This window comes from Cynocephalus volans, chromosome 1 (assembly GCF_027409185.1).
Source record: "Cynocephalus volans isolate mCynVol1 chromosome 1, mCynVol1.pri, whole genome shotgun sequence".
Classification (NCBI taxonomy): Eukaryota; Metazoa; Chordata; class Mammalia; order Dermoptera; family Cynocephalidae; genus Cynocephalus; species Cynocephalus volans.
Window position 1 is genome coordinate 108,927,560 of NC_084460.1, and position 27,834 is coordinate 108,955,393.

General features: G+C 37.5%; 1 long non-coding RNA gene across 1 annotated transcript; it reads left to right on the forward strand.

Moving 5' to 3' along the window:
* Positions 1-4,031: 4,031 nt before the first annotated feature.
* On the forward strand, positions 4,032-13,107 carry LOC134362399 (uncharacterized). The gene is made up of 3 exons (XR_010021622.1): positions 4,032-4,103; positions 5,940-6,066; positions 12,014-13,107. It is a non-coding gene; the product is annotated as an uncharacterized LOC134362399 (long non-coding RNA).
* Positions 13,108-27,834: the final 14,727 nt, after the last annotated feature.

Consider the following 27,834-nt stretch of genomic DNA (forward strand, 5'->3'; position numbering starts at 1 on the left):
GGTGCCAGGGTCTTTTAAACAACCAGCTCTTGGGGGAACTAATAAAGCGAGAATTCACTCACTACCCTCATCCCCCAGGGAGAGCATTAATCCATTCATGAGGGATCTGCCCCCATGACTCAAACAGCTCCCCACACTGCCACACTGGGGATCAGATTTCCACATGAGTTTTGGCAGGGACAACTGAATTTCAGTTTAACTTCTTCCTCTGAACAATCCTGCTTCCTCATTCCTGATAAAATTTTTTTCATATCTCCATATCATTGTCTACTTCTGAAAAACCCAATCTGTGACAAGTTTTCTGTAACATCAGGCAAAAGCATCCTGAGATTCAGTGGGATAGTTTGAACTCAGTCTTGTCAAGAGGAAAGGAAATGCACCCATGATCTCCTTTATTTTTAATTTTGTACTATGAAATTTTTCAAGGATACACACACAAAAAAGAGACTATAATGGAACAATACCACTACATGACCAATATTTATCATCTGATATCCTCGGCTATTTTAAAAAAATAATTCCTAGACTTATTATTCCATCCATAAATACTGCAGTGCACTGATTGCTTTGAGATTCAATGCAGTGCCTTTATTTTTATCCATTTTCCTCCCAATCCAGCTCCTCTATCTATTGTCTCACCTTTCTTCCTCTTTCCACCACCATAGCTTTAAAAAGAGGAGTTTTAATAGGAGAAGGAGTAGAGGGGTAGTAGTAGGGGACAGAAGAGCCCAAAACTAATACTGGAATCCATTCCTTCTTTCACTCATTCAACAAACATTTTAGACCTATCATCTCTCAAAGTCTTGAGATACTCGATTGTCATCAGTATAGGTGGTTGTTCAGATAGGTAGTACAATGATGTCTTTGGTCAGAGGAGGGAGGGAGGGAGGGAAGGAGGGAAGGAAGGAAGGAAGGAAGGAAAGGAGGGAGAGAGTCCTTCCTTATCACCTGTCATCTAGTGGTCACAGTGGTAAGTAATATACATTTTTTTCCCTACTAGACAGAATACAAGGTTTATTACAGAAAAGACCTTATAAAGGAAACTGAAGCCCAGAGAGGTGATTTGTTTAAGGTCATATGGTGTATTAGTCCATTTTTGTGTTGCTATAACAGAATACCTGAGACTGGGTAATTTATACAGAACAGAGGTTTATTTGGCTTATGATTCTGGGACAGCTGCTTCTGGCACGAGCTTCAGGCTGCTTCTACTTATGGCGGAAAGCGGCAGGCAGCCGGTGGGTACAAGCAGATCGCATGGCGAGAGAGGAAGCAAGAGAGAGAGAGAAGGTGCCAAGGTCTTTTTAAACAACCAGCTCTTGTGAGAACTAGTAAAGTGAGAACTTACTCACTACCCCCACCCCCCAAGGGAGAGCATTAATTCATTCATAAGGGATATGCTCCCATGACTCAAACAGCTCCCCACACTGCCACACTGGAGATTAGATTTCCACATGAGTTTTGTGGGGACAACACATCCAAACTCTATCATATGGCTACTTACTAGCAGAGCTAGGCCTAGAATCCAAACAAGCTGAATTTAACACCTGTGTAAATTGTGATTGCTTGAAACTCTTAAAAATTGTGGTTCAAATGATTTAAAATATTATTAAAACATCACATTTTGTATTTATTTTATATATTTTTTTATCAAGTTATGGTATACTGGTAGCAAGGGGGGGGGGATGCCATTGGTTGAATGAAGGAGCTAGATGGACATATAACATTAACATTGAATTATTTCCCATTAAATATCTGTCTCCTTCATCAGACTGGAAGCTCTTCAAAGGCAGGAGTGTTAGGTTCGGCAAGATGGAGAAGAGACCTGAGCCAGGCGCCATTTCAGCCAAGATGCTTTATTCCACCAGAGTGGAGGAGAGACTGAGTCAGATGGGCTCCCACACCTGTACAGACTAAAAAGGTTTTTTATAAGGTTTCAATTAGAGGAAGGGCATTGGGTGGTTGTTTTTGTATAAGAATCTGTTTTGCACAAATTCTGGTTTTTCTCAGAAAGCAAGATGGAAGAGGGTGGAAAGTTGCTTATCATGGCTGTGCTGATGTTAAGCTGGCCATGAGGCCTAATAAGATTATCATTTTCATCTTTGTATTCCTAATGCCTAGCCTGTTGTTTCTATTGAATGAACAAATAAGTAAATAAATGGAATTAGGAGGCTTAGATTCTAGAATTTACTGCCACTGACTTTGTGACTTTTGGCATATTGTTTAATTTCTCTGGTCCATAAATTCATTAAAAAGATCATTAACCTATTTAATGATAGAGTTGGAAGACACCTTAAATTTCATCTATTCTAACTGCATCTCTCATTCTATGGGTCTATGGAATTACTGGGTTATTTGGAAAACAACCAACTTTTCAATATAATAATACCTAGGTTAGCTTTGTCATATTCCTAAAACAAAGGTTTAATAGTTAAGAGAGATTACTTCCAATTAGAAACAAAAGATTTAATAGTTGACAGATTACTTCCAATTAGAAAAGGATAAATGAAATTGTTCCTCATCACTGGCAGTGTATTCACTGAGTCTACACTTACCTTCTGGAGCTGTTTGAGTCAGTTACTTATTCCTGTCCAGCCAGTTAAACCTGAAGGTGGAGCTCACAGGAGCTGATAATTTACTCCTCATTTCTGGGTAAATATAAGAAGTCGGGGGTGGGCAGGCCACTGCGTTTGGAATGAACACAGCAGTGGCCACACCAAAATATTCAAATGATCATTAGAATTGTGTGGTATCTTGCTAGGTTACATTGCCCTTGTCTCTCCTGGACTGGGATTTTCCTAGTCCTTTTCACTTGAAGGTGAAGGTCTTGATAGTGAATCTGCTGTTACCTTATTAACACCTTGAGGCAGAATTTGGGAATGGAGAGAGGTGGTTAGTATTGTGAGACTACACTTCTGGTCCTAGCACTGCCACTAATTGTGTAACTTTTAGTCCGTCGCTTCTCTGGATCCATCTTTCCTTACCTATAACAACAAGGGGCTGACTAAATGATTAACTCTAAAGTTCTTTCAGTTCTATCATTTTGTCAATTTTTTGTCCTAAGGATAAATCAGCTCAGCCGGCCCCTGGTTTTTTTCCTGGGTTGATTTACCTCATCCCAGAATATTTATTATCTCCATGTTCTTAAGGGCAGTGTCTGGGTTTTATCCATCTTTGCCCCAGTACCTAGCACGATAACTAAGCGGTGACTTAAAATAGGGTTAATGTTGGTTCCTATACAAGATTTTGTCTTTGTCTGGAGGAGCGCACAGTTCCAAACGGGAAGGTACCAGGCATCATCAATTAATCACTTAACTTAAAAACTGAGGCTACAAATAAAACAGGAAAACTGGTTTCAGCTTTCCTTACCGCTTATATGTTCCAACAGGGAAAAAGAGTGCATATTAGAGCAAAATTAATAGTTAACACTCACTGAGCGCTTTCAGTGTGCTAGCGCTTTCCACGAATTATCTCAAGTAATACACACAACAGCCCTATGTTTCAGGTACTAGTAGCATGCTTCACACTGGAAACGGGCACAGAGAGCTTAACTAACTTGCCTAGGTAACACCGTTAGAAGTGAGAGAGGCAGCATTTGAAACCTCTCAGCCCGCACTCCCAAACACTCCACTGGGCCGAGTAATGAGAAAAATCATAAGAACAATCTTGTGATTTCTCTGAGAGGCTGTGTGAATTTGGAGAACAGGGATGAGTTCAAGGTACAGAGGAACAGGGAAGAGGCTGCAGAAGAAAAGAGAGGGCTGCAGAAACTGGCAAAGAAATTTGAAAAAAAAAATTGCACTTCCCAGGGCTGAATTACACAGCGGAGTTTAGGCAAGCAGGCAGAAGAGAACCGGAGAAGCAAGGTCCGGAGCGCCGAGATCCCGAAGGTGGTGGGGGGATAGGGGGGAGACCGGGGAACAGGCGGGAAGTGACGCCAGCCAGCGGAGTTCGGCGCTTAGCGGAACTGCTGGGCAAGGAGAGTTTGCGGCCGGTCGTGACGCACAGGAAATGACATTTATGGAGGCGGCACCTGGTTGTGGAGGGTGTCGCGATGGGCGGGGCGGGGCGTCTGTGGTCCTCCTGGAGCCTTGGGTCCACCGCAGGTAACCTGCGAGCCGGACCTGAACCGGGGCGGGGGCGAAAGCTGGGGTTAATGGCCCGGGATGCTCGGGAATCTCAGCTTGGGCGGAGAGAGGTGACTCTAGCATTACGTGGTAGCTGGAGGAAAGGCTCCTTGGCATGAGACCCCTTGAGGGGATAGGGATGCGGGAAATTCTTGGGAATGGGATCGTGGGGGCTGAGGTCGTCGAAGAAATACAAACAGGCTGAGTCTTCTAGGAATCAGTCATGGCTGGGAGTCATGCATAACGATCGTTGGCGCTGGTGGCGGAGAGACGGAGCCTGGGGCACTATGAGCTGACCTAGGGTTCATCTCCCATCTTCCTCCACCCGTTCTGCTGGCAAGGGACAGGGATCTCGTCTATTCGTCTCTTAATCCTCAGGGCAATGCCTTGCCACTGTTAGGCATTCTTTAGATGCTTTCGAATGAATGAATGAATGAATGAGTGAATGAATGAATGAATGAATGAGAGAACCTGATTCTGGCTCAGCGGGGGAACTTCTCTCAAATCTCAGTATCCTTACCTGTGAATGTAGAAGTGACGACAATTTAGTTTGCTAAGCAGTCATTTATCAGGATGCAGGTGCAGAAGAGCAAGGTCCGTTCCCGGACGTTGTTGGGTTTTTGTTGTTTTTATGGTTATTGAAATTTAAAAACGTGTCTTAATACTTTCTCTGGGTGAAGAGGATAAGGCGATTAATTTGGCTTCTTTCGGGTTCCTTTACTTTTCTGGAAAGAACGTCCAGGGCAACGATAACAGGGAGGAGTTGATCATCAAACGATAAGCTGCAGTTGTAGCACTGAGCTTCTAATTAGTGTTCTAAGTGCTTTCTTTCCAATAGTATAAACTTATTTTCTTTTTCTTAATGTTTTCTTTCTTAAATTGGGGTACTACTTACATTCGAGATGCAAATGAGAATTGTTTCATAACAAAACTGAAAGTAGTTATAAAAATCCAGTCCGAGATTTTACCTGGTGTGTACACATAAGGTTAACTTCTTTCAGACAGTTATAGGAGGCCCCCCAAAGAATGGGTCCCTGAAGATTAAATTGTTTCCTTTGTAAAGTATTTGTTTAGGTGTCTTCAGTGTGATCAAGAGTGGACATGAACCTAAAAAGCAAGTACTGCAACAGAATTGGTTTTGGTTGTCAAGTGAAAAAAAGCGCAGATGACATATCAGGCTGTGTAAGGAGATATAGACTCGAATTACTACCTAGATGCGGTCCCAGTGAGGAGATTGTGTGTATGGGCCATTTAAGGAGAAAGAAGGTCTTAAGAGGTTCTAGAATCTCATCATTAGATTGGATATAGTTGGGTAGGAAATCCTAAATTTATGCCATATTGTCGTATTTGTGTGTGTGTGTGTGTGTGTTTACAAAGAAGAAACTAGTAAACATTTTTAGATTTTGAAGTCTAAGATCTTCTAACAGGTTGGAAACTCCAAAAAGTTGATATGTAAATGCATGATTGCAGTATTTAGATTTTGAAGGTCTGCCTACCCTTAAATCTTGTTGTCCCAATTTCTGGAAAATTCTGGTATTCAAATCATCCCCGTTTTTGCATGCTCTTACTGTGGTTGCCACCTTTAGAATAAATATAAATAGGGTACAAAATAATGTTTTTAAATCCTCTAGACTTATGTTAATATTGTTGTCTTACTTTAAAATAAAGTCTAATTTTACTGCCTCAATCTGCTGTTCAATGTCATGTGCACTAAATTTTGCACATCTTAGTGTCTATATAGTATAACGTACTAATAATGAATTAGTATCCAAGTGGTAACTTAGGTATGTGCATTGACATTCTTGAGGTTTTCAGTTTTGCAGAACACTGATATCTATGGACTCTAAAATGGACTTCATTTAAAGAAACCCACGGACCATTAATGGACAAAAACATGAATCAATTTGTACTGTGGCATTCAAATCCTAGCACTTTGGGAGAGGTAAGTTATTGACTATGTTTTATGGTAGGTGAGATATTAGAACAGTCCTGGATTGGGCTAGGAAATTGTAGGACTGTAATTAAAAAACATAGGCCTGAATCTCTTTATGTTTTAATTGGGACCTTCCAAAGAGAAGTTTATTTTATATATATGAGGCAATTGTTAATATTTTCCTGTCAGGTTGATCAGAAATTTAAAAGGTTGACAAGCTATATTGTTCCTAAAGTTACTCCTTTGCTTTCTTTTGGGGTGGCTCTCCTTTCAACACTTCAGAGCCTGGTAGAAATAAATCAACCTGTGAATACCCTGTAAAAATGAGGCCTCAAATAGTCATTTAAATCATTTTGCATCTAAGTTTGGTGGTGTAATTATATGTATCTCAAGTCTACGGATCAATTTTATTTTGTGCCTTAGGTTTAAGCAAGAAAAGAGGCCAAAAAGTGACTTTTTAAATTTATTTTTGCCTTATGTCTGCTATTTTCTTTTCTTTTTTTCTCTTTTTCTTTCTTCTTTCTAATCTCTTAGGTGATTCATTCTCTGGGCCTTTTATCTTTCTGTCCCAGTGGGTAAAGTTTCTCTCTTTTTTTTTTATTTTGGCTTTCCTAACTCATCAGTTTGTTAATTTTCAAAACCTTAACTTCTAACTCTCTGATAATGTTCGACACGTTTTAATCACTGAGCATTAAACTTGTAGTTTTTTCTGGTCTCCTTAGTAGATACACTGGTTTCTTGCTTAGAATTTGTTTAACTCTAACAGCAGGTAGTACTTCTGGGAACTCATGTTTCAGATATATTTGTGCTTACACACAAAAATTTGCATACAGAGATATTTGTCACTATATTATTTAATAAAAAAGAAAAACAAAACAAAATTGGAAATAACCTAAACATGCCTCAACAGAGGTCTGGTTAAATAAATGGCTTCATACAGTGTGATACTTTGCAGCCCTAAGAGTGAAGTCGAACCAGAGATTCAGATATGGAAAAATCTCTAAGATACATTATGAACTGAGAAGAACAATATGAGGATACTTCAAAAAGCTAGTGAAGAAATGGAATTAAAAAATAGTGTGAATCTTTCCATGAACTTTTTGAAGACCCCTCATATAGAACTATATGTATAGTATATTTTCATTTGTTTTTAAAAGGCATACATTTCTATATATACATACAAAATTTCTTCACACCTATATAAGGAAGAAAAAACAGGTGTCCCTGGGGAATGAAATTAGGTAGGAGTAGCAAAAACATATTTTTTCTGTATAGTCTTTCTGGTGAACTGAATTTTTTTACCGTGAGCATGTTTTTATTTTTATAATACTAAGAAACAAGCAAACAACAAGGCTTTAGGATAATTTAATAATTATGGGAGCCTACTACTATTCCTTATGACTTTCTGTCCTAACAATCATTTGTACTATTTAGAAGGAGTGGTATTACATGAGTGAGTTAAGGTTTTTATCAGAGCTATGAGGAAGGTTTGGTGATGTTATAATAGGTTTTAAACCTTGACATTAGACTGTTACTATTAATAAGGGCTTATGAATAAACTGAGTGCTGGCGAATTCAGCACTCGTGTACAGTATATAGCACGTTGCTGACCTGACCAGGTAATATGGTTGTTGTTACTTTTGTTTGCAAAGTAGGTTTGTATTGCATTGGCATGGTTCTTTTGAGCTTCTCAGTATTATTGAACGGGATGGACTTTGTTATATTTGAATTGCTATTTAGGGACTTTATACTCTTTAAACAAACCTTACAATTACTATTTTACTTTGTTCTTGATGTTTAGAACCAGCTTAAGGCATTTCGAAGAATGGCTTCTTCTCTCTCTCAGTAAAATCACTAAACCAGAAAGATAATTTAGACATATATATATATATATATGGGCAATCTCATTGTGTACTACTTTGAATTGGCTGATTATCTGCCTAGGGACTAAGCAAAAATTTCTGATGACTTTTACTTCTTTAGTCATCTTTGTCTTTCCACAATTTTATTGCGGGACTTTTGGAATAATACTAATAGGTGAGTAAAATGAATTATACAAGACATGTAAAGATATAATGTAAATTTTATTAGTAGAAGGATTTTATTTGGAACTTGCTTGAGAATAGGTTATGTAAGATACATACCCATATGATACCACTGATTCTGTATCTTGTTTAAATCATAATGAAGGCTGCTAATTTAGGGGGTGGTCAGGATTAATGGGACAGAACTGGTTATGGTATGTCAGGTGTTTTATACCATACTTTGGCAGAGGATTTTACATATAGTCATCTCTGTTAATAATGCTTTGCTTCTTAAGGTCCTTGGGATTAATTACTATAGTCACAAAGAGGAAATCATTGAGTGGGATGCCTGGAGAGGGCCTCCTTATTCTTGCTAAGAGAATGGAAAGCAGTAAATTGAATCCAAGGATAGATTGTGTTTTCCTGAGTCAAGAAGCTAGAATATGGTAAAGGTAACATAGAAATGAAGGCTATGATCATGAATGTAAGAATTACATGTAGAGAACGTAGATTTGAGGAAGATGCCTCTGTGTGTGTGTGCACACATACATATATGATACATTGTATCTGTATCTACTTGTGTATATATTACATATATAATAGATATAAAATTTCCTGGAAAACTGGAAATTCCAGATAGGAAGTTATCCAGTTAGTGCAATGAGTAAAAAAAAAAAAAAAAAAAGTCAGCATTTTAAAGCCTCAGAGCTGCGTCTGTCATGGGCTAATTCATGATTTTGAGAGCAGCTTTAAGAATTTTGGAAGTTTTAAGATCATTCACAGGGTCAAAGTGACAGGAAGGCAGACAAAAGCCTGAGAGTGAGAAAATTAACATCTAGCAACATTAAACATTACGGTTAAGGATATATTTTAAGAGTTTATTTTGTGGCATTGTTTGGGAGGGCGAAAAAAGAAGCGAGAACTCAAAAACTTATTGTTCTTTGGTGTGAATTGAGCTAGGTCTGTAAGCCTTTCCTAGCATTCCAATTTTGTATGACCAAGATTAACCAGACCCCATTAATCTACAAAACATTAATATACAAAAACTGATTTCATTATTAAATATACCTTGAAGAACAAGAGAACTGTTTTAAAACAAATTTTTTGATTATAAGAGGGTAACAGATCTAGATTGAGGGGACTGGGACTGTTTTTCCAGAAAATAAAAAACTTCAGAAGTGTTGGGGAAACTACACAGGAAGTACACTTGTTCTCTGTTATTTGAGGCCAAAATTAGCTCTAAATAGGAAAAGTATAGAACTAGTCAACAGTGTAGCAGATTGTGTTGAGAGGCAGTGAACTCTGGATCATTAGGCTTGCTTAAGCAGAGTTTGAACATCAGGAATTTGTATAGGGTATTTCTCATTGTATGAGAGAGGGTGCTAGATAATTTTTAAGATTTGAAAGGGGACTTCAAAATATTTTTATTGTACATTAAAGTGATTTATTGTAGTTGGGTTTGCATTCTATTATTCCTGTATTTAAATTCTGATAGCTAACTTATCTACTGGTCACTTATCCACCAACCTCAACTTGCCCATAACCAGGACATAAATTTAAAAATTACCTGAGCATTCAAATTATACAACACAAAGTCCATATGCTCAGGACCTTACTCAGTTTATTTACTTTTATTTTAGACAGTTCTGACAGCCTTAGTTAAGTGGTATACACCTCCACAGAAGCAACAAATTGTGAATGGGCCAAGAACTTCTATTAGATGCAGGCACATTAGGAAGGAAAAGAAAAAAAGTCATAAAGTAGACCACCTAATTTTAGACTGGTAGCAGCCTGGACCCTTTTGATTAGATGAAAACAGCTCTGTATTAATGTACGCTCAAAATGATAATCCTGACTTAATGTAAATAATTTATGTTCAGTTTTTTTCTATCGAATAAGACAGGGAAGAATACATGAATTTTCAGAAGATCTCTTTAGTGTGTTTAATAACAAATGACAGCCAGACAGATATTTTGGCATTTGTAGAGACTGCACTGTAGAGTGGAAAGAGCATGGACTCTAGTATAGGCAGATATGAATCTGGGCTCCAATCTTTACTAGCTGTTCTACTAAGTTTTATGATTCATTCCAAGCCTCAATTTCTTCATCTGTAAAATAGGAATTTACTGAAGGTTAAAGATAATGTATGTAAAGGTTTGCCTGTGTTAGGTGCTAAGTAAATAATAGCTATTACTGTTATTTCATTATTACTGTAAAGCTTACTCTACCTTGAGTCTTTTTGGTCTTCAAATAGAGCGAGAACAAACTTTTCTGATAACTTAGTGTAAGTTTAATATACATTAATGCTAATAATGTATATTTAATGCTAATGTATAATTAATGCTAAAAATGTATAATTTAATATTGATGACAGCATGCTTAAAAAACTTTTTTTTGTCTCTCTCTTTTTTTTTCAATGGGCTCTGGCCAGTCTGGGGATCTGAAGACTTGACCTTTGTGTTACAAGGTTGCACTCTAACCAACTGAGCTAACTGGCCAGCCAAAAACTCTTTTTTTAATTATACAAGTAATCCATGTCCATTTTACAAAAATTAGGATATAGGAAATATACCAAAGCAAAAAGAGTAAAGTCACCTTTAATCTTCCACTGCTGTTAATATTTTTGTGACATGCTTTATTTTTAAACTGCTTTGACATTTCTATGAGGATGTCACTTCTGTGTAGTGACTACTAAAACTGATTGTATATTACTACTCTTGGGGAATTTAAATTAGCCATTACGCTTTCTAATCAGAATATGCAGTGAAAGATTGTGACATGGCACAATGGTAATCTAAATAAAGCCCTAGTCCTGGTAAATTTTGTTGTTTTGAAATCACTTTCGGAGAGTAGTGGGTATAGCTTGGTGTTCTGGAGCCAGAGGGCCTGAGTTTGAACCCTGGCTCTACTATTTAGGTATATATAGCTAGGTAACTTATCTGAATTTCTTAATTTCTCTATGCCTCCGTTTCTTCATCTATAAATTGAGCATAATAGTAGTATCTAATTTATGGGGTGGTTGTGAGGATTAAGTGAATTAATCTATATAAAGTCCTTAGAGCAGTGTCTGGCACAAGTGCAGACATAAACATTAGCTACTGTTATTATTATTTATTTTTAAAAGCTTAAAGTTTTCTTGGAAAAAAGGCAGATTTATAGGAGCACATAAAGTAAAAAGAAACAGAATAAGCACAAAAGTAAGTCAATGAGATTGAAAATCCTCTCCAAAAAATGAGACGGGGAGGTACAGAACAGCTGCTAGAATCCCCGGAGGGGACATAGGCCACTAGTAATTATTTTCTAAGCTGGAATTTCACATGACTGTAACTTTTCTTTTATTATATTGGTCACATGTTTACAATATTTTTACCATATGTTTTTCATTTGAACCTCGCAAAGGGGTCTGAATTTTTCCATTTGTAGGCTTCGTTACCTTTTCTCCCTTTTAAATATTTTTGAACCATAATATTCCTACTTGAATTTCTTTTTCTACTCCACAAAATCAACGTCATTTCATGCTATCTCTTCCAACAAACATTTTGGCTATGCTTTTAGAGATCAAATCTTTTTAAGACAATCTGGTATCATTGATAGCTATCAAAGAGATTCAAGACATTACCTTTAAATCAGTTTATCTGACTACAGCCCCAAGGTAGTTCTGTAAGAACTTTAAATTCTGTTGCAATTTGAAGTGAAGAATATTAATCAAAGAAATAAGCCGACGAACATATTTAACCATTCTGTATACTATATCTTTTCAAAATCTTTTTCTCTCCTTTTCTTATTTTTCATTTTCTCTTTTTGTTCTTTCAGCATGGTATCTAGTGATTTGATTAATTACTGATCAAAGAATTATAGCTTTTTAATCTCTCTTTTTAAAAAAATTTATTAGATTTGTTAGAATTTTTTTTGTGTTTTGTTTTGTTTTAAAGCATCGAGTACCAAGAGACTATGACCTACCATCATTACACATTCAAGATCTGAGTTTGAATAACCTCATCAAGACTTAGAGCCTCTTCAAAAGCTTCAAGTCACATCTGCCTTAAAGCTCTCCATTGAATCCTCTCACAAAAATAAAAGCTTAAAGGGACTAAAATTCATTAATATATTCCATTTTATATCTATTCCTCTGACTTCTTTACAATTTTCTTGGCCTTTAGGGTCTTTCATATTGCAAATGATCCTTTACACTAGAGCCAAGAAACAGTGTGGTCCAAAAAATATATGTTCTGTGGCCATAAGTTTTCATTGGTAGAGAAGCATAAATTTGGCATGGTAAGTTTAGAATTAGGTCCTTTGTTGTATCCTGTAAAAAGTTGAATCAACAATAAGAAAATAAGAATGAAGTGTTAAAAATATTTGAGGTTAGATTATACTCTCAGAAGGTATGTGGTTTAGAGAAAAGAGCCTTCATCCTAAAAGTGGATGGTTCTTACTCTATCGCTGCCTCTTACTAAGTATGTGATAACTGGGAGTCACTTAACCTCTCTGAACCTTTACTACATTATCTGTAAAGTGAATTGACAGTATTTTCCCCACCTACCTCACAGGGTTGTTGTGAGGATCAAATGAAATAATGTACATAAAAGACTTTTACGTAAAATGTGCAATATAGGCTTAAGGTTCTGTTTTGTAGGGAAAACTTATATAGTTGCAAGCCATTGCCTTAGCTCTTAGGCCTGGGAAGGTAGGCGATTCAGGCACACTGAAAGCATGTACCATGTCCAGGCTGGATCCATGGTAACAGGGTTATGTTAACATTTTTTTTCTTTGAATACACAGAATACTACCATGGGCTAATTCTGGAGCAAGACTTTACATTTCCCTAAAACTATAAATTAGCATTGATAACACTCTAGAATAGTTTATGGGTTGTAACACAATAGTGGTTTGAAAGATAAATTATGACCAGCATTTTTTTTAAATGAAAGAACATAGAGCAGAATACTTAGTAATGCATCCCACAAGGTAAGAGTAAGAATTGTTTAAGTTATATATATGTGTAAATGTGTGTGTATTTGGTCATTAAATAAAATGCATTTTTTTTTCCCTGTGAGTTGGAGTTGCTGTTCTCAGTATCATTTTAGTGCTAATGCCTTTCTACACATTTGAGTTCTTAGGAGACTCAGCGTTTCTTTTCTCTTCATACTACTACTTGTGACAAAGGAATTAACAGTTAATATCTAAACTCTTGATATCTTATTGCCCTTAGAATTCAACCCAAAGTCTTTAATCATTCTTCTTTGCCTACTAAGCTCCAGCCGCAATGTTCTTCCAATTCCCTCAAGATGCGAATTTTTACTTCAAGGTTTTTGCAGATACTTTCTGCTTGAAATGCTCTCTTCCCTCCTATCCCTCTTCATTTAACTCACTCCTTCCCATACTACCAATCTCACTTTAAATATTATATCTTCAAAGAAGCCTTTTCTCACACTCTGGACTAAATTAGACCTCCCTCCCCTATCATTCTTTAACAAATCATCTGGTTTTTCTCACATCTAACATGGTTGTAATTATTTGCTTAATCATTTGTTAACAATCTTACCTACAAGACTAAACCTGCATGAGGGCAAGGACTGGTGTGTGTTTTATTTAACATTGTATGCAGTGCTTAGGAAATGCCTAGCAAGTGCTAGGAATTCAGTAAATATCTGCCGACTTAATTCTTCCCACAGCTATCACTCTTCATTTAAATATTTCAGTACTATAAATTCTTTTGGGTTAACTTCCTTCGTTCAGAACCCTTTAGTTGCTTCCCATCTCAATCCAAGTATAAATCCTTATAATGGTCTCCAGGGCATTACCTGACCTGCCTCTCCTCTTCCCTCACCTCTCTATCATCCTCTAACAAGACTCCCCCAGCCACTCTGGTCTCTTAGTTGATCCTCAGAAATGCCAAACTTTCTTCTGCCTCAGGACATTTGTACTTGATATTCCCTGTGCTTGGTATGTTCTTTCCTTAGATATCCATGTAGTTTAATCCCTCATTATCTTCAGGCCCTTCAGGCCATATATCACCTCATTGAGGCCCTCTCTGATCATCTTAGTTAAAATTATAACCTTATTACATGGCATCCCTATTCCCCTTCTACTTTATTTTTCTCCATGGTTCTTATCGCTAATTGACATGCTCCTCAACAATGTTTCCCCCAGTATTGAGAACAGTAAGTGACACATAGTAGGCACTTGGAACATATTTATTAATGAATGAATTCAACCCATACTCACAGAGGTGCTTATTTGGGATGAGACCTAAAACTCAAATTATGAGGGCTTAATATTTCAAAATGATTTTTAAAAGGTGAGTTAATTTTATTTATGTCGTGCCTTGTTCTAAAACATATTTGAAGTGGCTTCTAAAAATGCATCTAGTACAATAGGATGAAGACAAGGAGAACAAAATAAAAAGGTACTAATAAAGTGGGTAAAGTTGATGTACTGAAGGTCCTGTATAGCAGTTAAAGGCAGGTTTTAAATTTGACTCATGAAAGAGTTCGATTGTGTAGAAATGATGATTGGACTGGAATAATGAACTTTCTGTGGCATAAGTCACAGACATTTGAGTCTTACGTAGGAACCCAGAAAACATATTTAATTATAGGAAATCACGAAAATACTCTTCTAGAAAAAACTTGCTTTCTGTATTAGAAAATTCCCCATTAGTATAAAATATACAAGTCTGTCCGTTATAATAGCTCTGCTACTTCTGAGAGATGGCATTCGTGGCTACCGTCCTGTGCCTATGTTATGTCCAGGACATTTCCAAGGTTGATTCAAACTTAATAATTTTATATTTTTGAAAGTCAGCTATCAAATATACCAACAAGCAGATTAATGACCCTAGTTTCTCCTACCCTAATCATGAAGTAGTATGAGAATCCAATGGTTGTGGCTTCCTTCCTTTTGAAGTAGGTAATTGGCTACTTAGAAATAGGTTCTTATGAAGTCAACAACTGAATTATAGAGGAGGATTGGGAGTTAAGTAGGTGAATTAAACTTCAAGAAATCTTTCACCAATATAGTAACCAAAATCAGAGCTACCTTGTGTGTGTATGTAAAGTTACATGGGACATTATACAGCACATGTTTTTCTGTTCATGATACGTATATTTCCTAATTCTCTCTTTTTTTGTCATTTAAAATGGATTCTGAGAATTGTGGCGATACCTGCAAGCCAAGATAAAACAGGGGATGTGGGGATGGATTGCAGGCCTTTCAGTAAACTCTTTAGTACTTCATTAAACCAAGCTGGTATTTTGAGTCAAAAGATGAGGATAAGTGGTGTTCCACTAGCAAATTGTGCTAGCTCTTACTTGGCTTTTTCTTCTTTTTTATTTTTCTCTTGTCTATCTTTGTCTTGCAGATAAATAGTACATTTTGAAGTCAAATTGGTTTTGCCCCATTTTTTAGGGTTGAAAGAGGAGAACTAAACCAACAGTAGATTTTTAGGGAAAGAGTGGAAATATGTTTTTTTTTTTTAAATCATTAATGTTTCACATATTTCAAGGAAAGGATATGAGGAGACAAAATAATACCACAGAACCATTTTAATGGACAATTTACATAAAGGAAAAGTAATATTACTAAAAGCATTATGGATAACATGTTGCTGATTAAATGATCATATTGGGTTATATTTAATCTGTAAGTGTACATTATTCTAACTAATTTAAAATGTGTTAATTAAATTTGCTTTGCATATTTTATTTATTTGATGGAACTTTATGCTCATTTTTTGAGAAGTCAAGCACCTCTTCATTTTGGCATTTGTTAAATAACAGGAGATAACCTGAGAAGAGACAGGACCATCAGTGTAAAAATAATGCAAAGGTCATCATATCATCTAGCATAAGTGATGTAGAAGCAGAAAGATCTTATTTTCAGTAAAAGCATTGAAGAGGCAGAAAGAAAATATCTTTGCTGACACAAATTTTGCTATACAGAGAGGACAAAGTATATATCCGGGCTTTTAACTCCATATGTCCCAAACTGTGTTACTCAATGCCTGACACAACTAAAAGAGAGTCTGCAAACCAAAAGGGTTCTGTAATGACATAAATTTGGAAAATGTTGCATTCTTTTTTTGGCAATTTATAATGCATATTAGCATTTTCCAAACATGTGAAGCCAGAACTCTTTTTTTGCTCATAAAATCTATTAATAACTCTTGGAATAGTCCTTCAGGAAATGCTGAAAATTTTGTTTCTCTGTAGGATGTAGAAAGTTGCAAGAGGACATTGCTCCCACCCAAACAGCAAGAAAAATCCTGATAATTCACAAGGTTATAACTTTTCCTGGGCCCATCAGAGAACTGAGGTCACAAAGCAATCAGATGAACTGAAAATTCAGAGACAAGCCCTTCTGAGGAGAGATGTAACATAGGAACAGTATTTTCTTTGGCAGAGCATGAGAGGAAGAGAGAGCCAACATAAAAGTGGATAAGAAGAAAGCAGCTAAAGTTTGAATAAATTCTTAAAGGCTGAATACGGGATAGCATAACACTTTAGAATAACTGGGAGCCCCAGACACAAGGGGGAATATGCACTCACTTGCAAGCTTTTTTCTATGGGCTTCTGTGTTAGTTTCTTAGGGCTGCCAAAACAAAATACCACAAACTGGAATGGCTTAAAACGACAAATTATTTATATACCACCATTACAGTATTACCCAATGCTGTTCTTGTCTATATATTTACCAGTGAGCTTTATATTTTCATATGCTTCTGTGTTGTTGTCTAGTGCTATTTTGTTTTAACTTGAAGGACTCCCTTTAGCATTTCTTGTAAGGCATGTCCAGTGATGATGAACTCCCTAAGCTTTTGTTTATCTGGGAAGGTTTTTCTCCTTCATTTTTGAAGAACAATTTTGCTGGCCATAGTATTCTGGTTGGCAATTTTCTTTTAGTATTTTGAATATATCATCTCACTCCCTCTGGCCGTAAGGTTTCTGCTGAGAAATCTACAGATAATCTTATGGAAGCTCTCTTTGTGTGACAAGTTGCTTTTCTCTTTCTGCTTTCTAGGTTCTTTGTCTCTGACTTTTTAAAAAAAATTTATTTTATTTATTGAATCAAAATCAATTATACATATTTTGGGGGTTGAACATTGAGATGTGTTGATTAGATCAATATTACTAGCATATATAATGTTACAAATCGTAATTATTCTTTATGCCCCTTGTCCAACCTCTCTCCTTCCCCCATTTCCTCCCCCTCCCCCCTCTAATTGCCCTAGATTTCTTCTCTCCTTCTGAAAGAATAATGGTTACTCTGTTAACTTGTTGCCTAGATGATCTGTCCAATGCTGAGAGATGTGATCAGGTCCCTCAATATTATCATAGAGCAGATGCTTCTTCTGTCACTCTGAAATGGGTTTTGTGGAAAGAGACATCCTCTTCTTTTCTTTGTCTCTGCTGGTAACTCTCCTTGTGGCAATGCACTCCAGTGGTTGGTGGACCATCTGCATGGTGGCTGTGGTGTCTAGCCACATTTGCAGCAGCCATGGTTATTGTGGTAGCTGTGGTGGGCCACCCACGTGGAGGTGCTGTTTTTGGCATGCTCCCTGGCACTGGCGGTATGCCTGGTTGTGGGGTGTGTTTGGTCCCCTTCTCCATGCCTCTGGTCCCTGGCAGGCCCCAAGGCACTGGCACCATGTGCCTGGTTGTGGGAGAGGGGTCCAGTCCCCTTCTCCATTTCCCGGGTCCCTGGGCGGGCCCCGAGGTACTGGTGCAGTGTGCCTGGTTGTGAGAGGAGGGTCCAGTCCCCTTCTCCATGCCTCAGGTACCCAGGTGGGCCCCAAGGTGCTGGTATTTTGTGCCTGGTGTGGGAGGAGGGTCCAGTCCCCTTCTGCATGCCCTGGGTCCCTGGGTGGGCTCTGAGGTGCTGGCATCGTGTGCCTGGTTGTGGGAGGGTGGTCCGTTCCCCTTCTCCATGTTCCAGGACTGTGGGTGGGCCCCGAGGCACTGGCTTGGTGTGCTTGGTTGTGGGAGAGAGGTCCAGTCCCCTTCTCCATGCCTCAGGTCCGCAGGCAGACCCTGAGGCACTGGTGCAGTGTGCCTGGTTGTGGGAGAGAGGTCTAGTCCCCTTCTTCATGCCCTGGGTCCCCAGGTGGGCTCCAAGGTGCTGGCATGTTGTGCCTGGTTGTGGGAGGGAGGTCTAGTCCCCTTCTCCATGCCTGGGGTCCCTGGTCTCTGACTTTTGACAGTTTGATTGTAATATGTCTCAGTGTGGGCCTCTTTGGGTTCATCCTAGTTGGGGTCCTTTGAGATTATTGAATTTAGATGCCCATTTCCTTCCTCACATTTGGGAAGTTTGGGGCTATAATTTCTTCGAATCCCTCTACTGAATTTTTCAACTCAGTTATTGTATTCTTCAGCTCCAGAATTTTTTAAAGTAGTTTTTATTTCTTTGTTGATATTCTCATTTTGTTCATGCATCATTTTCCTGATTTCATTTAGTTGTCTATCTGTGCCCTCTTGTAGCATTTTGAGCTACTTTAAGATGATTATTTTGAGTTCTTTGTCTGCTAGTTCATAGAACTCCATTTTTTAAAGGTCAGTTTGTTGAGATTTATCTTGTTCCTTTGATTGGGCCATGTTTTCCTGTTTCTTAATATGCTTTGTTATTTTTTTGCTGGATTGGCACATTTGTAAAAACAGCCACCTTGCCCAGTGTTACAGACTGGCTTCATACAGGGAAGAACTTCATCAACCAACCGAGCAAGACATTCTTAGGGCCTCTCAATCCATTTATGGGAACGTGTTTTCTCTGGGCTGTGCATGTAATTTCCCAATTAGAGAGGCTTGCTGGTTTCTTTTTCAGGAATTTGTAATGATCTCTTGCTCCCTCTGGTGTCTGTCTATGGTACTGCAGGTTCTCTGGTACTCCAACAAGCTGCTAAGTTTTGTTCTCATCAGCTCCCAGGCATCCAAAGTTGACTAGTCCCTTTGGCAGTCCCTGCAAAACCTCGATTGTTGGACATTATTTCTACTCTTCTCTTTCCTTCACAAGGGAAGACCATGAATTGGACATTTTCTCCCAATTGCGCCAAGCTCTGCCGGCTTCTGTCTGTGATGTTGCAGGTTCTCAGGTGCTGCAGCTAGCTACCAAGCTTTCCCCTTTTCTCAGTGGCCCCCAAGCATTCAATGTATGCTGGTTCTGTCAGTGCTCCAAGTGAGGTAGGTCAGAAACCAATCTCTCAGGCAGGCCCCCCAAAAGCTGGAACTTTGGATGTACATTCTACTCCTGTCTTTCCCTTCTGATGGAGAAGATACAAGTTGGGCATTTACTCTTGATCATGCAGAACTGGGCTGGCTTGGGGGAAGGGCTCTTGTGGGTGAAATGAAATGGCTTTCTTTTACCTGTTTCAATGTGGATCTTCTTGGCTTTGAGCTTGTCTGGGGTATTGTGACTTCTTAACTGGTTTTGGGAGTTCTTGTAAAGGCTTTTTGGACCACATATTGTTGCTAAGTCAGTATCTTTTGGGGGGAATGATGTCTGGGGCTTTCTGTTCTGCCATGTTTCTCTTCTTATAATGACACCAGTCATATTGGATTAGGATCCACCCAATTCCAGTATGACCTCATCTTAACTTGATTACATCTGCAAAGAGCCTATTTTCAAATAAGGCCATGTTTATAGGTACCAGGGGTTAGGACTTAAACATATCTTTTTGGAAGACATAATTGAACCTACAGTAGCCTCCACCAGTGCTCATAAAAAGATTAAGGGTGAGACAGGAGATTGGAGAGATCCACCTTTTAGTGATACACAGTTAAAAACCCTGCCTACCTTACCAGCCATTCTGCTATATGAAGCTAAAACCATAAGCCACTGGGGGAGGGAAAGGAAACCTTTCATCCTCAGAGTCCAGGCATAGATTCACTCTTTATGGGGGTAGGATATAAGCAAAAGCTCTCTGCCTCTGGGGAAGTTACAGGAAACTCTCTAGCAGTAGCTGCTGCTGTCTTGGATTCAGAGTGGTCCCTGGGATGCTGGAGGGTTTTTGCAGTGTTCCCCCACAGGTACAAGGCAGAGTTTCATTGCCAAGAGGTTGGGGTAGGGGTGCAGAAAGCCCCATGCCAAAGGCCTAGGTGCACAGGGTCTGCCTAAGATTGAGGTACCAACGGAACCAAGACACTTAGCACTGAATAACAAACAACAGCAGTACTGCTGAGGGAGGGACAAGGATGTAGAAAGAGAATACCCTTTGTGACACAGAGATGCAGTGACCGCCAAAAGCTGAGGGTGGAGCAGGAACACTCAGTAAAATCCCTTGAGTGCCCCAGGCTCTATATAAGTAGTAGCTTTCCACTGCTGGAGGAAGGTACATAGAAGGTAACTGTGGCAACAAGTAAACAACAGCTCAACTAATGACTAGATTATCTCTCCTCGGAATTTCAGTTTACCTGGTTGCCTGACAGAAGAGTAGGCATGCCCATTTCCAGGACTAATTATTCTTTCCCTCATTTTGTCCTGTTATTCTGTAGACAATGTCTGGCATTCAATAGAAAGTTACAAAATAGGTGAAAAAAAACAACAACCCATTTTCAAGAGATAAAGCAATCAACAGACCCAGACCCAGATATGATTCAAATGTTGGAACTATCAGACCAGGACTTTAATTATGATTAATAAGTTAAAGGATCTAGTAGAAAAGGTGGACCGCATGCATAAGCAGTTGGGGAACTTTAGCAGAGAAATGTAAACTTTCAAAAGAGTCAAACAGACATGCTAAAATGAAAAGCATGATATCTGAGATGAAGAACTCCTTTGATAGGCCTTATCACAGCAATGTGAATTCCATTAAAATTAAAACAAGAACAAACATCAAATTTATGGTGAAGCCTGGGTGAAAGAATGGTGAAATCACTGATGCTTTACAAAAAGTTTATGGGGACAATGCACCAAAGAAAGTTTATATGGTTAACTTGTTTAAGGGTTTATGGATAATTTGTTTTAAGAAGGGACGAGATGATGTTGAAGATGAAGCGTGTAGTGGCAGAACATTCATGTCAATTTGTGAGGGAAAAATTCATCTTGTTTGTGATGAGTAACAGCAGAAACAATAGCCAACATCATAGACATCTCAACTGGTTCAACTTACACAATTCTGACTGAAAAGTTACAGGTGAGCAAACTTTCTACTCAATGGATGCCAGAACTGTTGGGCCCGGATCAGCTGCAGACAAAAGCAGATCTTTCAATGGAAATTTTAAACAAGTGGAACAAGATCCTGAAGCATTTCGTTGAAGAACTGTAATTCTACTAAGAGGTGGAAATGGTCCAGTCAAAGCAGAACCAGACTGGTCAAGAGCAAAGGTCATGGCAACAGTCGTTTTGGGATGCTCAAGGCATTTTTCTTGTTGACTTTCTGGAGGGCCCAAGAACAATAATATCTGCTTATTATGATAGGGTTTGGAGAAAGTTAGCCAAAGGTTTTGCAGAAAAATGCCTGGGAAAGCTTCACCAGAGAGTCCTCCACCACGACATTGCTCCTGCTCTTTCCTCTTATCAAAGAAGGGCAATTTTATGAGAGTTTTGGTGGGAAATCATTAGGCATCCATCTTGCAGTCCTTATTTGGCTCCTTCGGACTTCTTTTTGTTTCTGAATCTTAAAAAATCTTTAAAGGGCACCCATTTTTCTTCAGTTAATAATGTAAAAAAGACTGCATTGACATGGTTAAATTCCCAGGACCCTCAGTTCTTTAGGGATGGACTAAATGGCTGGTAGCATCACTTACAAAAGTGTCTTGAATTTGATGGAGCTTATGTTGAGAAATAAAGTTTATATTTTTTATTTTTATCTTTTAATTCCATTTTACCATGAACTTTTTGAATTTCCCATATGGCTGTTTCCTCCAGTCAAGCCACATGACCCTCCAGAACCACTGCTTCTTTTCACTCTCCAAGACGCAGAGGAAAGATGGATACTCAGGTCTCAGTACTAATTTTGTTTCTTTGCTGCATCTGTTCATGCATGTGTGTTTCAAGGGTCATGCAGAGAGATGTTTGGACAGGGATCACCCCTCTGGCTCTGTCCCCAGAAAGATTCTATTAGGGGATTTTAGTGTTTATCTGAGCAGGAATGATTGACATGCTCTTGGTAGAGAATTACCTGGTAAAGTGTTCGGGGGTTATACAATGTAGAGATTTCCCATTCTGTGCTGCCCTGGGAAAGGTATTAAATGCAATCAGATCACTTCTAAACAAATTAACATTTATTAAGTAATGATATCCAGAATATCAGTTGAGGAAATACACTGTGCTGAAATCAAAAGCATCTTGATACAAATAGATCACAGAATTATATGCAAATTATCAGTGTGTGATGATATTTTGAACAAAGTGGAAATAGATAATAAAGCTCTTCAAGGAAAACTTCTGACATTTATAAAGCAGCATGATTATTAGGTTTATCCCCCATTTATAATCAGTTAGAGAAAGTAAATTTGAAAGTATGTTAGATGAATGTAAAACTTTAACAAGACGTGTGTGTGTGTGTGTGTGTGTGTGTTTTAACAAAAACAGATTGCAGGGCCCTACCCTAGAGTTTCTGATTCAGTAGGTCTGGGTGGAGCCTGAGAATTTGCATTTGTAACAAGTTCCCAGGTGATACTGATGCTGCTGGTCTAGAGACCATAAGTTGAGAACCAATGCATTATAAAAATCCTGGGAAAAAATATGGAAATACACAATGAAAATAACAAAATCACATATCCCTTTCTTCCAAGTGTCATTTCTTTGGGAATGCCTCCTAAAGAAATCCAAAAAAAAAAAAAAAAAAAACCCCAAAAGTAAATTGTTTAATTACAACACATATTAAGGTACTGCACCTAATGCAAATGGATATTAAACACCTTTACCTCCAAGGTTCTGACCTGTTAAATGAGGATAACAGTATATCTTTAAACTAGAGGCATCTCACAGGGTTGTTGTGAGGATTAAATTAAGTATTCAGAATAGTGTTTGGCTTAATGCTTATTATTGTCATTATATTTTTGGTTAAGATATTTCAGAACTAACCACAGAAAAGAGAAGAGAAAAGTCTGAGCAGAAGATATCAATTTGGGAGTCATATGGATATATGTAGAAGGTCAATAAGAGAAAGTTGTGAACAAAAAAGGCACTGAGTATATTTTCCCTTACTTGTGAAAATGCAGTTGTATCTTAGACACCCAAATGCTCTTGTTTTCGCATTTGAGAGTTTACTGTTTGATAATTTCACATAAAAATCTTTGCACTGGAAATAACGTTTTATCGGGGCCGGCCCGTGGCTCACTCGGGAAGGTGCGGTGCTGATAACACCAAGGCCACGGGTTCGGATCCCATATAGGGATGGCCAGTTAGCTCACTGGGTGAGCGTGGTGCTGACAACACCAAGTCAAGGGTTAAGATCCCTTTACCGGTCATCTTTAAAAAAAAAATTAAAAAAAAAAAAATAATAATAAATATATTTGAGCCAAAATATATAAAACATAAAAAAAGAGATGTTCTTGAAATTTCACCCCCAACCACTGAGATGCCAACATTTTCACCAATATCTTTTGAGACATCTCTCTGTATTGCATAGCTTTTAAAGTATTTTGGAAAGTGAAAGTTATCAAGCAATGATAAATTCTTATGTTTACTATCTTATGAAAATTTCCAAAATAATATCATCAAACCTTTTTTTTTTTTTTTTTTTTTTTCCCATGCATGACTAGATGGGAGCAAGGAGGAAGAGAGAAGTCCTTCGGAGAAAGCAATTTTATTATCTAATTTTTTCTCCCTCCCTGCCCTCAGTCATTATATTTTTATTCCAGCTTTATTTGAAAAATCAAGATTGTGGTTATACATGGAATTAGTATCCCATTTATTGCAGCTTCCTAAATTGGAGGCAGTAGGGACAGGAAATATTGTGAGCATGGGCAAGACGGACATTGACCAGGCCTTCAACTTGATCCTATAGTTATTGCGATGTTGTGCTAATGGTTTAAAACCTGCTTTTCTTTAAAAGTCTGTAATATTGAGAAGATTCCAGCCACTATTATACAGTAGTGTATTGAGATATTCTTGGAAAAATATTAAAAAGCAGTGCTCCCTCTGCTGAACTTTCCCTGATACTCTTCCTCACTCACTCTTGTGTACCCTTCATCTCAACTTCTGAAACCCTGGTATATTCTGCAGAAACTCAGATTCTGAAATGTTACGTTTTTTTTCTGCCCTGAAAACAGCTTTGAGAGTAAGGTTGATGACTGGGATAGAATTTCAGGGCAATACTTATTGTACTTTCACCTTGTAAAAATGAGGGAGAGAAGTGCCAAGGGTGAAACTAGAGGTGTGGCTAGATCAGAGAAACATTTTTTTTCTATGCTAAATTGTCCCACCGGTGCTTATGACCCTATATTGATTTTCAGTGGTTTAGGGTTAGTTTCATAACCTGCTCACACTGAAAAAGACAGGTTTTCCATAATCTTTTCACGGTAAATCTGAAATAACGTCTCTTGGTGAAAACAGATATTTTAGAAATTCCGAAACAAAACAAAAACAGTAAATGCTTTATATTATCTAGATTTTTAAAGTAGTTATACTAAGGCAACAGGTTAAATATGGACTCAGATTTTCACTTCAGCGTGATATATTCAATGTTTAACAGACTTGAAAATAGGCCTGTCTTTGATGGCTTGAAGCTGTATCAAGGGTAAATTTCTTGAATTGGGTAAATATATAAAGTTTTTTGGGTATAGTTAATGCTACTAAATGTATAATGTCAAATATATTTAAAATTTATCTTTTCTTAAATGGCATGGGGAGAGGGGAAGCCTTTCATTTTGTGTAAAGTTTATTGATTCATCTGTGATCTAACATCCAAGTTCAAGGTGCAGAGACAGTTACCACTTGGCATACCATTCTAATGTATCATGTGAAAGTAGTTTCTGTTTGAAAGTTCCAGATAGACATTCCAGAACTGACAGGGGAATTCCAGCAAGTTAATTCTCCCGTTGAAACTTTAAAGAAAAAAAAAAAAGAAAAGAAAAAAAATACTGCCTTTGTGTAAACATTAACTTATCTGCTTTTAAGTAGCTCTTTTTATTTTTTAAAATATAAAAGGGACAGCTCGAACTGGATTTCCTTTTCAAATCAAAAATAATTAATTTGGAAGTTATTACCTTTGTGGTTAATTGTATCTCTTCTGGATTGGCAAATTATCCAGTGCTTGGAAAAGTGGCTTCCCACTGTCTAGCCCACAAAATACAGGAGACAGAGTACAGGCAGGAATTCTTAAAATACTTTCAGTGTATTTTCCTTGGTGGTTATATCAGTTGAAACATACTCAGTTCTTGCTCTTGAAGCTTTATAAACCTGCCCTTAAATGACATTTACAAACAGAAAGGCATTTGACTAAGCAAACATTGCTGGATATACACGATGAATTAAAGTATTGTCATTCTGTAAATGTCTTTTGTGTGGTATAGATACACAATGAAATGTTGACTGTTCAGAAAATAGCAAGAGCAGTTATTCATCCCTAAGCCAGGAGTTTATTCAGTCCTGAATCTTTAAATTCCTATTTCATTTAACATTAAAATTTGCACATATGGTGCCTCATAAAATGATAGCAAGTTGAATTTAGTTTTAATTTTAATTATTTTGGTAGCTTTCAAATCTTTTTTTGTTGGAGTTGTGTATGAGTCTGTAGGGACTTTGTGAAAAGTTCTGTATAATTTAGTGCTTTCCTATCCTCCTCTTCCACAGATTTCATACTGCTGCAGAGATGGCAAATACATTTACTATCTACATTTGAACAAAGTAGAGCTTTTTAAAAAGATGTTTACTAAATATTGATTAGATAATATATTTATAAAATATCTGTAACTATATAGAGAACATATGTGTACTTACAGCCCAGTTTAAGAAAGCAATATTACTTTTACCTCTAATACATATCTCCTGTGTGTTTCATCCTGATCCCATACTCTTCTTGCTCCATCAGAGGTAACCAAAGTTCTGAATTCTGTATTAATTCTCTCGCTTTTTTCAGTGGTTTTATCACATATCTGTATATCACTAAACAGTATATTGATTCATTTTGCATGTTTTTCAGTTTTATAAAAATGGAATCGTATTGTATGTCTTTTTCTGGAACATGCTTTCTTTAGTCAACATTATAGCCTTAGATTTATGCATGTCAATTCATGTAGCTATTGCTCGTTAGTTTTCTCTGCTGCATGATATTGCATTGTATGATTATTCCAGAATTTTTTAGCAAATGAATTGATTGTTGGACATTTGGGATGTTCTAGTTTTTAGTTATTACAAATGTTGCTCCTATATACACATATTCCTATACATGTATCTGCCACACCTGCAAGAACTTCTCTATCAATGTTTCCCCATTTTTTGTGTGTTATGGCACACAGAAAATGATAGCTATGTTCGTAAAACATACTGGGCTAAAGGAATGAAGCTGTGTCCTTGGCCTGTGGGCTTCTGCTTGGCTGGAGAGCTGAGGTCCATATCTGGGCACACCTGTAGCCCATTCTTTGACACTAGGATGCCGAAGCACACCAGTCAGGAAGCTCTGCTTGGGTGTGTGCTTGGGAGCACAATTTCTGGTTGTAGGTACATGCTTCTTCGCCCCTTCTAGGTAATACCAAATTGCATGGTGGTATTAATTATTCCATTTAACTGACATCCAAAGTTTGTATCAATTCACATTTCCTGAACATATATTGAAAACAAAAAGGAAATCATTGAGAATTCTACCAATCTCACAATTATAAGCATCAAGTAGGAAAAGAAATAATCTATTGTTCCTCAGGATATGGATTCACATTTGCTTTCTCAAAACATGATAATGTCAAAGTTCCTTAAAAATGTGACAGCAAAGAGTTGTAGACAGTAGACGATGTTAAGAAGTGAAAACATGTCCCCATACTTGTTATTAACTGTGAAAGCCACAGCCTAAGCTAAATAAATTACTTATGAGAGCTGTACTTCTGTCCTCTAGTTTTGGTACTGCATTAGCTTTTTGTTTCTTAGTCTCAAGAGGTATTTTCAGAGAATGTATACAAGGTGGAGTACTGAAAGCTATTTGCTATGTAAGTAACTTTTAGTGTAAAAATACAAACATTTAGAAAAGAAGCTGGCTTATTTTGGCTATTCTTAAAATTGGTTTTCTTTTAAACAGTAAAGCTTTCTAGTCATCAGAATTACATTAGGGTAATGAATATTCATATTAATTTCTCCATTTAAGTGACATCAGACTAGACAATTTTAGAAAAAGTCACTAACCTGACATAGTTTTCCCATGACATTTTCAAGAAGATCCTGTATATTACTTACACTCTTACTGCTCTAATGGCTTTCTCACCCAAAAGATTTAAAAGAAATCTTTACTTGGTAGGAGTATTGCCTTGTGGCTTATAGACTGAAGCTGTTTAAAATTAGATGGAAAACATCAGAACAAAGCTTTCAAGCTCATACTAAACCTGGTTTATGAAGATCTAATGCCAAAGTAGTATTTTAATTTACTTGGCAGAGGATTATGGATGGAAAACTGCACTTCCATTTTACTGGTATACTGTGCACTACACATAAGTCAAGGTTTCAATTGTTTTTATATAAATTAGAATTTGAAGCATAGTTACCAATTCTTGTATTAACACCTACAGTATGTGACAATCTATGTGTGTGTATGTGATATATATATACACACATAACCACACATACATACCTATATACTATATATATACACATATATATATTATGTAAA